This window comes from Cryptomeria japonica, unplaced genomic scaffold, assembly GCF_030272615.1.
Source record: "Cryptomeria japonica unplaced genomic scaffold, Sugi_1.0 HiC_scaffold_379, whole genome shotgun sequence".
NCBI lineage: Eukaryota > Viridiplantae > Streptophyta > Pinopsida > Cupressales > Cupressaceae > Cryptomeria > Cryptomeria japonica.
In genome coordinates this window covers 30001-42500 of record NW_026729200.1, presented here as the reverse complement: position 1 = coordinate 42500, position 12500 = coordinate 30001, and the positions used below count along the sequence as shown (strand labels likewise).

The 12500-nt window shown below is 58.9% G+C and overlaps 1 non-coding gene across 1 annotated transcript; it reads right to left on the bottom strand.

Moving 5' to 3' along the window:
- Positions 1-728: 728 nt before the first annotated feature.
- On the bottom strand, positions 729-847 carry LOC131871230 (5S ribosomal RNA). Its single transcript, XR_009369497.1, has one exon. It is a non-coding gene; the product is annotated as a 5S ribosomal RNA (ribosomal RNA).
- Between the last annotated feature and the right edge of the window lie 11653 nt (positions 848-12500).

Sequence of the window (12500 nt, the reverse complement as noted above, 5' to 3'; positions counted from 1 at the left end):
GGAGCGCTCCGAAGTGCGCTCCAAGGTGCGCAGGTGCGCGCGAAGTCGAAAGTTGGGTTAATTGTCCGGTTTGCCTCGGGTGCGCACCTTGCGTGCACCTTCGCCAGGGTGGGCGCCTTGGTGCGCACACCTTGGCTGGGCTGCGCACCCGGGCGCGCACACCTTGGCACCCGCGTTTCCTTCATTTTAAATTTTTTTTTTTTACAATCTCTCAAGTGGGAAATTCTATAATCTCAACTTTTTTTGCCTTTTCAGGAAACTTTTGAATGGAGCGCATCATTGGTGCGCTCCGAAGTGTGCTCCAAGGTGCGCACCTCTGGTGTGCTCCAAAGCTCTCTCCAGCTGCGTGCACCTGCCCCGGCCGCGCACCCGGCCCCGCCCAGCTTCGCTCACCTGTCCCGGGCGTCTGGTGCGGAACCTTAGAGTAAGAAACATCACCGTGCACCTTGGCCAACGTGCGCGACTCGACCGAGCGCGCACTGGCCGAGGTGCACACCGATTTCACCTGGGTGCGCGCGCAGCACCTCGGGCGCACCGGGGTGCGCGCACAACGCCCGGGTTGCACCGTGGCCTGTGTGCTCGGGGCGCCTCGGGTGCGCGCTCGGTGTCGCCCCCGCGCGCGCGGTAGTGCGGGCAGCGCACCCCGGCCCGGCCCGGCCCCGACGAGAACGCAAACGGGCAAAAGGTTTATTCAAATAGCATTGCGACGCCCGGCGAAAAACTAAAAAAGGGTGCAACACCGGGACTTCCCGGGAGGTCACCCATCCCAGTACTACTCCGGCCCAAGCGCGCTTAACTGCGGAGTTCTGATGGGATCCGGTGCACTAACGCTGGTATGATCGCACCCGTTATGAGCTTGTCGCAGTGTGTACTTAGCAAACCGCGACCCACGTGCGAATCCACCCCGGCCACCCACCCCCGTCGAGGTGCACACCCTCCCTCGCGAAGTGCGCCCCGTTCGCCAAGTGTGAGCCCTGCCCGGGTGCGCGCACCTTGCTAGGGCGTCGGGTGTGCACCCGGCCCGGCCTACGTGCGTGCACCTGGACGGGGCGTCGTGTGCGTGCAGTGTCCCGTCTGCAACGCGGTGCCCACACACCACCTCGGGCGCAACGACCTGCGCTCACATGTGGGCCGAGTGCACCTTGGTGCATGTTCGGGGCGCCTCGGGTGCACGCTCGATCTTGCCCCGGTGCACCAAGGCGCTCGGTTTGCCCCGGGTGCGCACTTGGTGCAAGGTGGGCACCCAAAATAGGGATCAAGCACCAAAACACAAGTTTCGGGATGCAAAATGGGACCCAAGGACCACAAATGCGTTCCAAGACCCATGATGGGTCCACGAGAACAAAAATGTGTTCCGAGACTTAATAAACAAATATTGGGTTTTAGGAGAAGAAACATGCTCTGATGCCCAAAACGAGAATCGACCCCGAAAAGGCCACAGGCCAAAAGTGGGATGCGAGACAAAAAAAAATGGGACCCGAGGACCAAAATTGGGTTCCCAGGTCGAAGACAGGGCAACCGGACAAGAAACGACCTCTAAGGCTCGAAATGAGTCCCGACGACTAAAACTTGACAAGAAGCACCCATCAGGCACCCAACTCGACACCCATGGGATGCCGACCCACCCGGGCTTCCACCTAGCACACCTTGGCACCCACCCACCCTCGCACCCAACCTCGCACCCAACTTAGCACCTTTGAACCCACATTGGCACTCACCCTGACCCTGGCACCTTGGAACCCACATTGGCACTCACCTTGACCCTGGCACCCACCTTTGCACTCACCTTGGGACCCACCCTGGCTCCCACCTCGGCACCCACCCAGACACCCACCTTGGTTCCTTGGCACCCACCTTGGATCCTTGGCACCCACCCCGACACCCACCTTGGCACGCAACTTGGCTACTTGCCACCCACCTTGGCTCCTTGACGCCCACCCCGACAACCACCCCGTGACCTACCCTGGCTAGGGTTGGTGCACACCCACCCTGGTGCCCACCTTGGCACCCACCCCATGACCCACCTTGGCACGCACCTTAGTACCCACCCTGTTACCCACCCTAGGACCCACCCCGTGACCCACCTTGGCCAGGGTGGGTGCACCCACCCTGGTGCCCACCTTGGCACCCACCCATCCTAGCACCCAGCCTGTGACCGGGCTTGGAACCCAACCTTGCACCCGTCTTGGCCAGTGTGGGTGCGCACCCATCCTGGCACCCACGTTGTGACACACCCTTTAACCCACGCACCCTAGCAGCCACGTTGGCACCCACCTTGGAACACAACCTAGCAACTTGGCACCCACCCCGTGACCCACCTTGGCATCCACCATAGCAGTCGCCCACTTGGCACCCACCTTGGAACCCAAGTTGGCACCCACCTCGGCACCCACCTTGACACTTGTGGACCCACCTTGCCACTCACCCTAGCATCGACCCATCCTAGCACCCACCCTGGCACCTTTGCACCCTAGCACTCACCCATCCTAGCACCTAACCTGTGACCCACCTTGACACTCACCCTCGCACCCACCTTGGAACCCAACCTAGCACCCACCCACCCTGACACCAACCCTAGCACCTACCCACCCTTGCACCCACCCTGTGACCCATCTTGGCACCCACCCATCCTACCACTCAACCTATCACCCACCTTCTCACCCACCTTGGCATCCACCTTAGCACCCACCCACACTGGCACCTTGGCACCCACCTCGGGCAAGGTGGGTGCACACCCACCCTGACACCCAATTTAGAACCAACCGAGCATGTTACCCACCTTGGCACCCACATTGCAGCCCACCCTAGTACCCACCCTATGACCCACATTGGCATCCACACCCTAGCACCCAGGCACCTCGACACCCGCCTTGACACGCACCCTAGCACTAAACCTGTGACCCACCTTGGAACTCACCCTAGAACCCACCCACCCTGTGAACCACCTTGGCATCCACCTTAGCACCCACCCACCTTGGCACCCACTCTAGCACTCACCCATCCTAACACCCAACTTGTTACCCACCTTGGCACCCGCCCTCGCGTCCACCTTGAAACCCACCCTAGCACCCACCCACGCAGGAGCCCACCTTGGCACCCAACCTAACACCCACGCATCCTGGCACCCAACTTGTGACCCACCTTGGAACCCACCCTAGTACCCACCTTTGAACCCACTATATCACCAACCCACCTTGGCACCCACCCTATGACCCTCTTTGGAATCCACCCTAGCACGCACCCACCCTGGCACCCACCATGGAGCGCACCCTAGCACCCACCCACCTCGGCACGCACCTCAACACCCACCTTGGTGTGCGCACTGCGCCAACCTCTCAAAGACCCTATGTGGTGCGCTCCAAAGTGTACACCTTTGGTGCGCTCCAAGGTGCGCACCTTTGGTGCACACCGAGGTGCACACCAAAGTGTGCACCGAGGTGAGCACCAAAGTGCACTCCAAGGTGCACACCAAGGCGTGCACCTTTGGTGCGGTCAATGCAAACGAATTCGGAAGTTGGGGTCGATGTCCTAATCGCTGCTGCAGACTACACGTATGAGAATCGGACAAATAGCTTTATATAGGGGAGGTGTTGCGTTTGATGGGTCGACTCCCCTGGTTGTGTGCACTGCACCAACTTCAAAGACCCTGTCTTGTTTAAGAAGTCAAAAGTTGGGGTGGATGTCCTAATCATTGCTGCAGTCTACGCATGTATGAGAATCAGACAAATAGCTTATATAGGGGAGGTGTTGCATTCGGTGGGTTGACTCCCCTGGTTGTGCGCACTGCGCCAACCTCAAAGACCCCGCATAGCAGAAGAAGTCGGAAGTCGGATTTTGGTGAGCACCAAGGCGTGCACCTTTGGTGCGGTCAACGCAGACGAATTCAGAAGTTGGGGTGGATGTCCTAATCGTTGTTGCAGGCTACACATGTATGAGAATCAGACAAATAGCTTATATAGGGGAGGTGTTGGGTTTGATGGGTCAACTCCCTTGGTTGTGCGCATTACGCCAACCTCAAAGACCTTGTTTTCGTTAAGAAGTCAAAAGTTGGGGTCAATGTCCTAATGGCTCCTGTAGGCTACACATGTATGAGAATCGGACAAATAGCTTATATAGGGGAGGTGTTGGGTTTGATGGGTCGACTCCCCTGGTTGTGCGCATTACGTCAACCTCAAAGACCTTGTTTTCGTTAAGAAGTCAAAAGTTGGGGTCGATGTCCTAATTGCTCCTGTAGACTACACATGTATGAGAATCAGACAAATAGCTTATATAGGGGAGGTGTTGGGTTTGATGGGTTGACTCCCCTAGTTGTTCGCATTACACCAACCTCAAAGACCTTGTTTTCGTTTAGAAGCCGAAAGTTGGGGTCGATGTCCTAATTGCTCCTGCAGGCTACGCATGTATGAGAATCAGACAAATAGCTTATATAGGGGAGGTGTTGGGTTTGATGGGTCGACTCCCCTGGTTGTGCGCATTGCGCCAACCTCAAAGACCCTGCATTGCGGATGAAGTCGAAAGTCAGAGTTTGGTGTGCTACAAGGTGTGGTCGAAGGTGCTCACCTAGGTGTGCACCTTTGGAGCGCAGGAAAAGTGCCCTCCAAAAGTGCGCACCTTTGGAGTGCACAAAAGTGCCCTCCAAAAGTGCGCACCTTTGGAGCGCACAAAAGTGCCCTCCAAAAAGTGCCCTCCAAAAGTGCGCACCTTTGGAGCGCACAAAAGTGCCCTCCAAAAAGTGCCCTCCAAAAGTGCGCACCTTTGGAGTGCAGAAAAGTGCCCTCCAAAAAGTGCCCTCCAAAAGTGTGCACCTTTGGAGTGCACAAAAGTGCCCTCCAAAAGTGCGCACCTTTGGAGCGCAGAAAAGTGCCCTCCAAAAAGTGCCCTCCAAAAGTGCGCACCTTTGGAGCGCAGAAAAGTGCCCTCCAAAAAGTGCCCTCCAAAAGTGCGCACCTTTGGAGCGCAGAAAAGTGCCCTCCAAAAAGTGCCCTCCAAAAGTGCGCACCTTTGGAGCGCAGAAAAGTGCCCTCCAAAAAGTGCCCTCCAAAAGTGCGCACCTTTGGAGCGCACAAAAGTGCCCTCCAAAAAGTGCCCTCCAAAAGTGCGCACCTTTGGAGCGCACAAAAGTGCCCTCCAAAAGTGCGCACCTTTGGAGCGCACAAAAGTGCCCTCCAAAAGTGCGCACTTTTGGTGCGCACCAAGGCGCTGGTTCGGTCGTTGCAGGCGAGTTCGGAAGTTGGGGTCGATGTCCTGAGCGGAGGTGCAAACTACACAGGTGTCGGAATCGGACAAATAGCTTATATAGGGGAGGTGTATGCTTCGATGGGTCGACTCCCCAGGTTGAGCGCACCGCGCCAACCTCAAAGACCCTACGGTATGGATGAAGTCGGAAGTTGGGTCCGATGACCGATTCGATTAGTAGGTATGCTCATGAGGTCGGAATTTGGGTCCGATGACCTGCCATGTGCAGGAAGGCGAATGTTGGCACTGTGCGTTGCAAGGTGCACACCAAGGTGCTGGTGCGGTCTTTTTAGTCGAGTTCGGAAGTTGGGGTCGATGTCCTGATCGGAGGTGCAAGCTACACAGGTGTGGGAATCGGACAAATAGCTTATATAGGGGAGGTGTATGCTTCGTTGGGTCGACTCCCCGGGTTGAGCGCACCGCGCCAACCTCAAAGACCCTACGGTATGGATGAAGTCGGAAGTTGGGTCCGATGACCGATTCGATATGTAGGCATACTCGCGAGGTCGGAATTTGGGTCCGATGACCTGCCATGTGCAGGAAGGCGAATGTTGGCACTGTGCGTTGCAAGGTGCGCACCAAGGCGCTGGTTCGGTCGTTGCAGGCGAGTTCGGAAGTTGGGGTCGATGTCCTGATCGGAGGTGCAAACTACACAGGTGTGGGAATCGGACAAATAGCTTATATAGGGGAGGTGTATGCTTCGTTGGGTCGACTCCCCGGGTTGAGCGCACCGCGCCAACCTCAAAGACCCTACGGTATGGATGAAGTCGGAAGTTGTGTCCGATGACCGATTCGATATGTAGGCATACTCGCGAGGTCGGAATTTGGGTCCGATGACCTGCCATGTGCAGGAAGGCGAATGTTGGGACTGTGCGTCGCAAGGTGCGCACCAAGGCGCTGGTGCCGTCGTTGCAGTCGAGTTCGGAAGTTGGGGTCGATGTCCTGGTCAGAGGTGCAAACTACACAGGTGTGGGAATCGGACAAATAGCTTATATAGGGGAGGTGTATGCTTCGATGGGTCGACTCCCCGGGTTGAGCGCACCGCGCCAACCTCAAAGACCCTACAGTATGGATGAAGTCGGAAGTTGGGTCCGATGACCGATTCGATACGTAGGCATATTGGCGAGGTCTGAATTTGTGTCCGATGACCTGCCATGCGCAGGAAGGCGGAATTTGGGTCCGATGACCGAGTTGATGGCGTGCCATGCGCAGAAAGGCGGAATTTGGGTCCGATGACCGAGTTGATGTTGATGGCCCGCCATGCACAGGAAGGCGGAATTTGGGTCCGATGACCGATTTGAAGGCGTGCCATGCGCAGAAAGGCGGAGTTTGGGTCCGATGACCGAGTTGATATTGATGGCCCGCCATGCGCAGGAAGGCGGAATTTGGGTCCGATGACCTGACATACGCATGGAGTCCGACTCGGGGGCCGATGTTCGATTCGATGACTTGCATTGTGGGTAAAGTCGGAAGTTGTGGTCTTTGACCCGATTCGATGACCAGACTTCGGCTGCTTGAGAATCGGACAAATAACTTATATAGGGGAGGTAGTGTTCTCGAGCATCCTCCCCCCGTGCCCGTTTATGTCGATTGATGCTGGTGCTCGACTGGTTGGAGCGCTCGGATGCAAAAATCTTGCACCAGGATTTATCGATTGTGATGGACACGGCAAGTCTCCTGATTGCTATGCAGGAGCTCATCGTGAATCTCTATGCGGCCTTGGTATGGACTCGACCTGCGGAATGGTTCGGCAATGGTAGTCGCTCCAACACGTCCTTGCAATGGCCACAGAGGTGATTCGACTAGAGCTCCAGTCTAGCTTTTGGGTTGCTTGGCGGACTGGTATAGCCGCGATCGAGTTCCGGCCATGAACGTTTTAGATAGCTCTTGGGCTTTCTGGGACGGAAGTCGGAAGTTTGGGCTGTTGTCCGATTTGATGACCATTCTTCGGATGTGTGAGAATCGGACAAATAACTTATATAGGGGACTGTGTTGTCTCACGCAGCCCCCTCCGTGCCCCTCTATCTCGACCGATGTTGGTGCTTGAAAGGGTTGGGATCGCTCGGATTTATAAACGTGCACCACCATTTGTCGAGTGTGAGGGACGCGGCAGGTCTCCTAAATGCTATACGGGCGCTCTCTGAGAATCTCTATCCGGCCTCGACACAGACTAGTCTTGCTGAATGGTTTGGCACTGGTAGTCGATCCAACACGTCGTTGTTGTGGCCGCCTAGGCGATTCGATTCGAGCCCCCGTCTAGCTTTTGGGTTGCTTGGCGGATTTTGCCCTATCCGCAAGTGAGCTCGGTCCCTAAACGTTCGAGAAACCCGATTGCTATGCGCCGACTCTCTTTCTTGCGAGCCTCCATCTAGCTTTTGGGTCTCTACGGAACGGAAGTCGGAATCTGGGACCGTTGTTTGATTCGACGAGGCAGACTACGGTTGTGCGAGAATCGGACAAATAACTTATATAGGGGAGGTGTTGACTGGAGCATTCTCCCCCGTGCCCCTCTAACTCGACCAATGCTGGCGCTCGAACGGTGGTAGCGCTCGGATTTTCGTTGAGCGCCAGCATTGGTCGATTTAGAGGGGCATGCGAGATTCCCGAATGCTATGCGAGGGCTCTAACGGAAATGTCTATTGGTTTCGGTATGGATGCAATTGCGAGTGGTTCGGCAAAGGTAGTCGTTCCGATGCGTCCATGTCGTGGCCAAATCGATAATTCGATTTGAGCCCTCGTATAGCATTTGGGTCTCTCGATGTGATTCCGCATTCCAGTCCCTTTGGGCACTGCTTGAGCCGCATCCCAGGGGGTTCCCTTCCCAATAATCTGCCTCGCAACCCGATTGCTATGCGGTGAGGCTCCTCGGCCGCCTCGGAACTATCTGTGTATCAGACGCATCGCGGGATAAGGGGTTGGCAACGGTAGTCGCCCCAAGCGCGTCCGATGCTTGGACCATTCCGAGGCGGCCCTGAAGCCTCTTCCGTCTAGCCGTTGGGTCCTTCTCGCCGCATCCCTTGCCTCGCACCCCGATTGCTATGCGGTGAGGCTCCTCGGCCGCCTTGGAACTATCTGTGTATCAGACGCATCGCGGGATAAGGGGTTGTCACTGGTAGTCGCCCCAAGCGCGTCCGATGCTTGGACCATTCCGAGGCGGCCCTGAAGCCTCTTCCGTCTAGCCGTTGGGTCCTTCTCGCCGCATCCCTCGACTCGCACCCCGATTGCTATGCGGTGAGGCTCCTCGGCCGCCTTGGAACTATCTGTGTATCGGACGCGTCGCGGGATAAGGGGTTGTCACTGGTAGTCGCCCCAAGCGCGTCCGATGCTTGGACCATTCCGAGGCGGCCCTGAAGCCTCTTCCGTCTAGCCGTTGGGTCCTTCTCGCCGCATCCCTCGCCTCGCACCCCGATTGCTATGCGGTGAGGCTCCTCGGCCGCCTTGGAACTATCTGTGTATCGGACGCGTCGCGGGATAAGGGGTTGTCACTGGTAGTCGCCCCAAGCGCGTGCGATGCATGGACCATTCCCAGGCGGCCCTGAAGCCTCTTCCGTCTAGCCGTTGGGTCCTTCTCGCCGCATCCCTCGCCTCGCACCCCGATTGCTATGCGGTGAGGCTCCTCGGCCGCCTTGGAACTATCTGTGTATCGGACGCGTCGCGGGATAAGGGGTTGTCACTGGTAGTCGCCCCAAGCGCGTCCGATGCTTGGACCATTCCGAGGCGGCCCTGAAGCCTCTTCCGTCTAGCCGTTGGGTCCTTCTCGCCGCATCCCTCGCCTCGCACCCCGATTGCTATGCGGTGAGGCTCCTCGGCCGCCTTGGAACTATCTGTGTATCGGACGCGTCGCGGGATAAGGGGTTGTCACTGGTAGTCGCCCCAAGCGCGTCCGATGCTTGGACCATTCCGAGGCGGCCCTGAAGCCTCTTCCGTCTAGCCGTTGGGTCCTTCTCGCCGCATCCCTCGCCTCGCACCCCGATTGCTATGCGGTGAGGCTCCTCGGCCGCCTTGGAACTATCTGTGTATCGGACGCGTCGCGGGATAAGGGGTTGTCACTGGTAGTCGCCCCAAGCGCGTCCGATGCTTGGACCATTCCGAGGCGGCCCTGAAGCCTCTTCCGTCTAGCCGTTGGGTCCTTCTCGCCGCATCCCTCGCCTCGCACCCCGATTGCTATGCGGTGAGGCTCCTCGGCCGCCTTGGAACTATCTGTGTATCGGACGCATCGCGGGATAAGGGGTTGTCACTGGTAGTCGCCCCAAGTGCGTCCGATGCTTGGACCATTCCGAGGCGGCCCTGAAGCCTCTTCCGTCTAGCCGTTGGGTCCTTCTCGCCGCATCCCTCGCCTCGCACCCCGATTGCTATGCGGTGAGGCTCCTCGGCCGCCTTGGAACTATCTGTGTATCGGACGCGTCGCGGGATAAGGGGTTGTCACTGGTAGTCGCCCCAAGCGCGTCCGATGCTTGGACCATTCCGAGGCGGCCCTGAAGCCTCTTCCGTCTAGCCGTTGGGTCCTTCTCGCCGCATCCCTCGCCTCGCACCCCGATTGCTATGCGGTGAGGCTCCTCGGCCGCCTTGGAACTATCTGTGTATCGGACGCGTCGCGGGATAAGGGGTTGTCACTGGTAGTCGCCCCAAGCGCGTCCGATGCTTGGACCATTCCGAGGCGGACCTGAAGCCTCTTCCGTCTAGCCGTTGGGTCCTTCTCGCCGCATCCCTCGCCTCGCACCCCGATTGCTATGCGGTGAGGCTCCTCGGCCGCCTTGGAACTATCTGTGTATCGGACGCGTCGCGGGATAAGGGGTTGTCACTGGTAGTCGCCCCAAGCGCGTCCGATGCTTGGACCATTCCAAGGCGGCCCTGAAGCCTCTTCCGTCTAGCCGTTGGGTCCTTCTTGCCGCATCCCTCGCCTCGCACCCCGATTGCTATGCGGTGAGGCTCCTCGGCCGCCTTGGAACTATCTGTGTATCGGACGCGTCGCGGGATAAGGTGTTGTCACTGGTAGTCGCCCCAAGCGCGTCCGATGCTTGGACCATTCCGAGGCGGCCCTGAAGCCTCTTCCGTCTAGCCGTTGGGTCCTTCTCGCCGCATCCCTCGCCTCGCACCCCGATTGCTATGCGGTGAGGCTCCTCGGCCGCCTTGGAACTATCTGTGTATCGGACGCATCGCGGGATAAGGGGTTGTCACTGGTAGTCGCCCCAAGCGCGTCCGATGCTTGGACCATTCCGAGGCGGCCCTGAAGCCTCTTCCGTCTAGCCGTTGGGTCCTTCTCGCCGCATCCCTCGCCTCGCACCCCGATTGCTATGCGGTGAGGCTCCTCGGCCGCCTTGGAACTATCTGTGTATCGGACGCGTCGCGGGATAAGGGGTTGTCACTGGTAGTCGCCCCAAGCGCGTCCGATGCTTGGACCATTCCGAGGCGGACCTGAAGCCTCTTCCGTCTAGCCGTTGGGTCCTTCTCGCCGCATCCCTCGCCTCGCACCCCGATTGCTATGCGGTGAGGCTCCTCGGCCGCCTTGGAACTATCTGTGTATCGGACGCGTCGCGGGATAAGGGGTTGTCACTGGTAGTCGCCCCAAGCGCGTCCGATGCTTGGACCATTCCGAGGCGGCCCTGAAGCCTCTTCCGTCTAGCCGTTGGGTCCTTCTCGCCGCATCCCTCGCCTCGCACCCCGATTGCTATGCGGTGAGGCTCCTCGGCCGCCTTGGAACTATCTGTGTATCGGACGCGTCGCGGGATAAGGGGTTGTCACTGGTAGTCGCCCCAAGCGCGTCCGATGCTTGGACCATTCCGAGGCGGACCTGAAGCCTCTTCCCTCTAGCCGTTGGGGCTTTCTCGCCGCATCCCTCGCCTCGCACCCCGATTGCTATTCGGTGAGGCTCCTCGGCCGCCTTGGAACTATCTGTGTATCGGACGCATCGCGGGATAAGGGGTTGGCAGTGGTAGTCGCCCCAAGCGCGTCCGATGCTTGGACCATTCCGAGGCGGCCCTGCAGCCTCTTCCGTCTAGCCGTTGGGGCCATCTCGCTGCATCCCCCACCTCGCACCACGATTGCTATGCGGTGAGGCTCCTTGGCCGCCTCGGAACTATCTGTGTATCGGACGCATCGCGGGATAAGGGGTTGTCACTGGTAGTCGCCCCAAGCGCGTCCGATGCTTGGACTATTCCGAGGCGGCCCTGCAGCCTCTTCCGTCTAGCCGTTGGGGCCATCTCGCCGCATCCCCCAGCTCCTCGGCCGCCTCGGAACTATCTGTGTATCGGACGCATCGCGGGATAAGGGGTTGGCAGTGGTAGTCGCCCCAAGCGCGTTCGATGCTTGGACTATTCCGAGGCGGCCCCGCAGCCTCTTCCGTCTACCCTTTGGGGCCATCTCGCCGCATCCCTCGCCTCGCACCCCGATTGCTATGCGGTGAGGCTCCTCGGCCGCCTGGGAACTATCTTCGTATCGGATGCATCGCGGGATAAGGGGTTGTCACTGGTAGTCGCCCCAAGCGCGTCCGATGCTTGGACTATTCCGAGGCGGCCCTGTGGCCTCATCCGTCTAGCCGTTGGGGCCATCTCGCCGCATCCCTCACCTCGCACCCCCATTGCTATGCGGTGAGGCTCCTCGGCCGCCTTGGAACTGTCTTCGTATCGGAAGCATCGCGGGATAAGGGGTTGTCACTGGTAGTCGCCCCAAGCGCGTCCGATGCTTGGACTATTCCGAGGCGGCCCTGCAGCCTCTTCCGTCTAGCCGTTGGGGCCATCTCGCCGCATCCCCCACCTCGCACCCGGATTGCTATGCGGTGAGGCTCCTCGGCCGCCTTGGAACTATCTTCGTATCGGACGCATCGCGGGATAAGGGGTTGTCACTGGTAGTCGCCCCAAGCGCGTCCGATGCTTGGACTATTCCGACGCGGCCCTGTGGCCTCTTCCGTCTAGCCGTTGGGGCCATCTCGCCGCATCCCCCACCTCGCACCCCGATTGCTATGCGGTAAGGCTCCTCGGCCGCCTTGGAACCATCTTCGTATCGGACGCATCGCGGGATGAGGGGTTGTCACTGGTAGTCGCCCCAAGCGCGTCCGATGCTTGGACCATTCCGAGGCGGCCCTGAAGCCTCTTCCGTCTAGCCGTTGGGGCCTTCCCGCCCCATCCCTCGCCTCGCACCCCCGATTGCTATGCGGTGAGGCTCCTCGGCCGCCTTGGAACCATCTGTGTATCGGACGCATCGCGGGATAAGGGGTTGGCACTGGTAGTCGCCCCAAGCGCGTCCGATGCTTGGAGCATTCCGAGGTG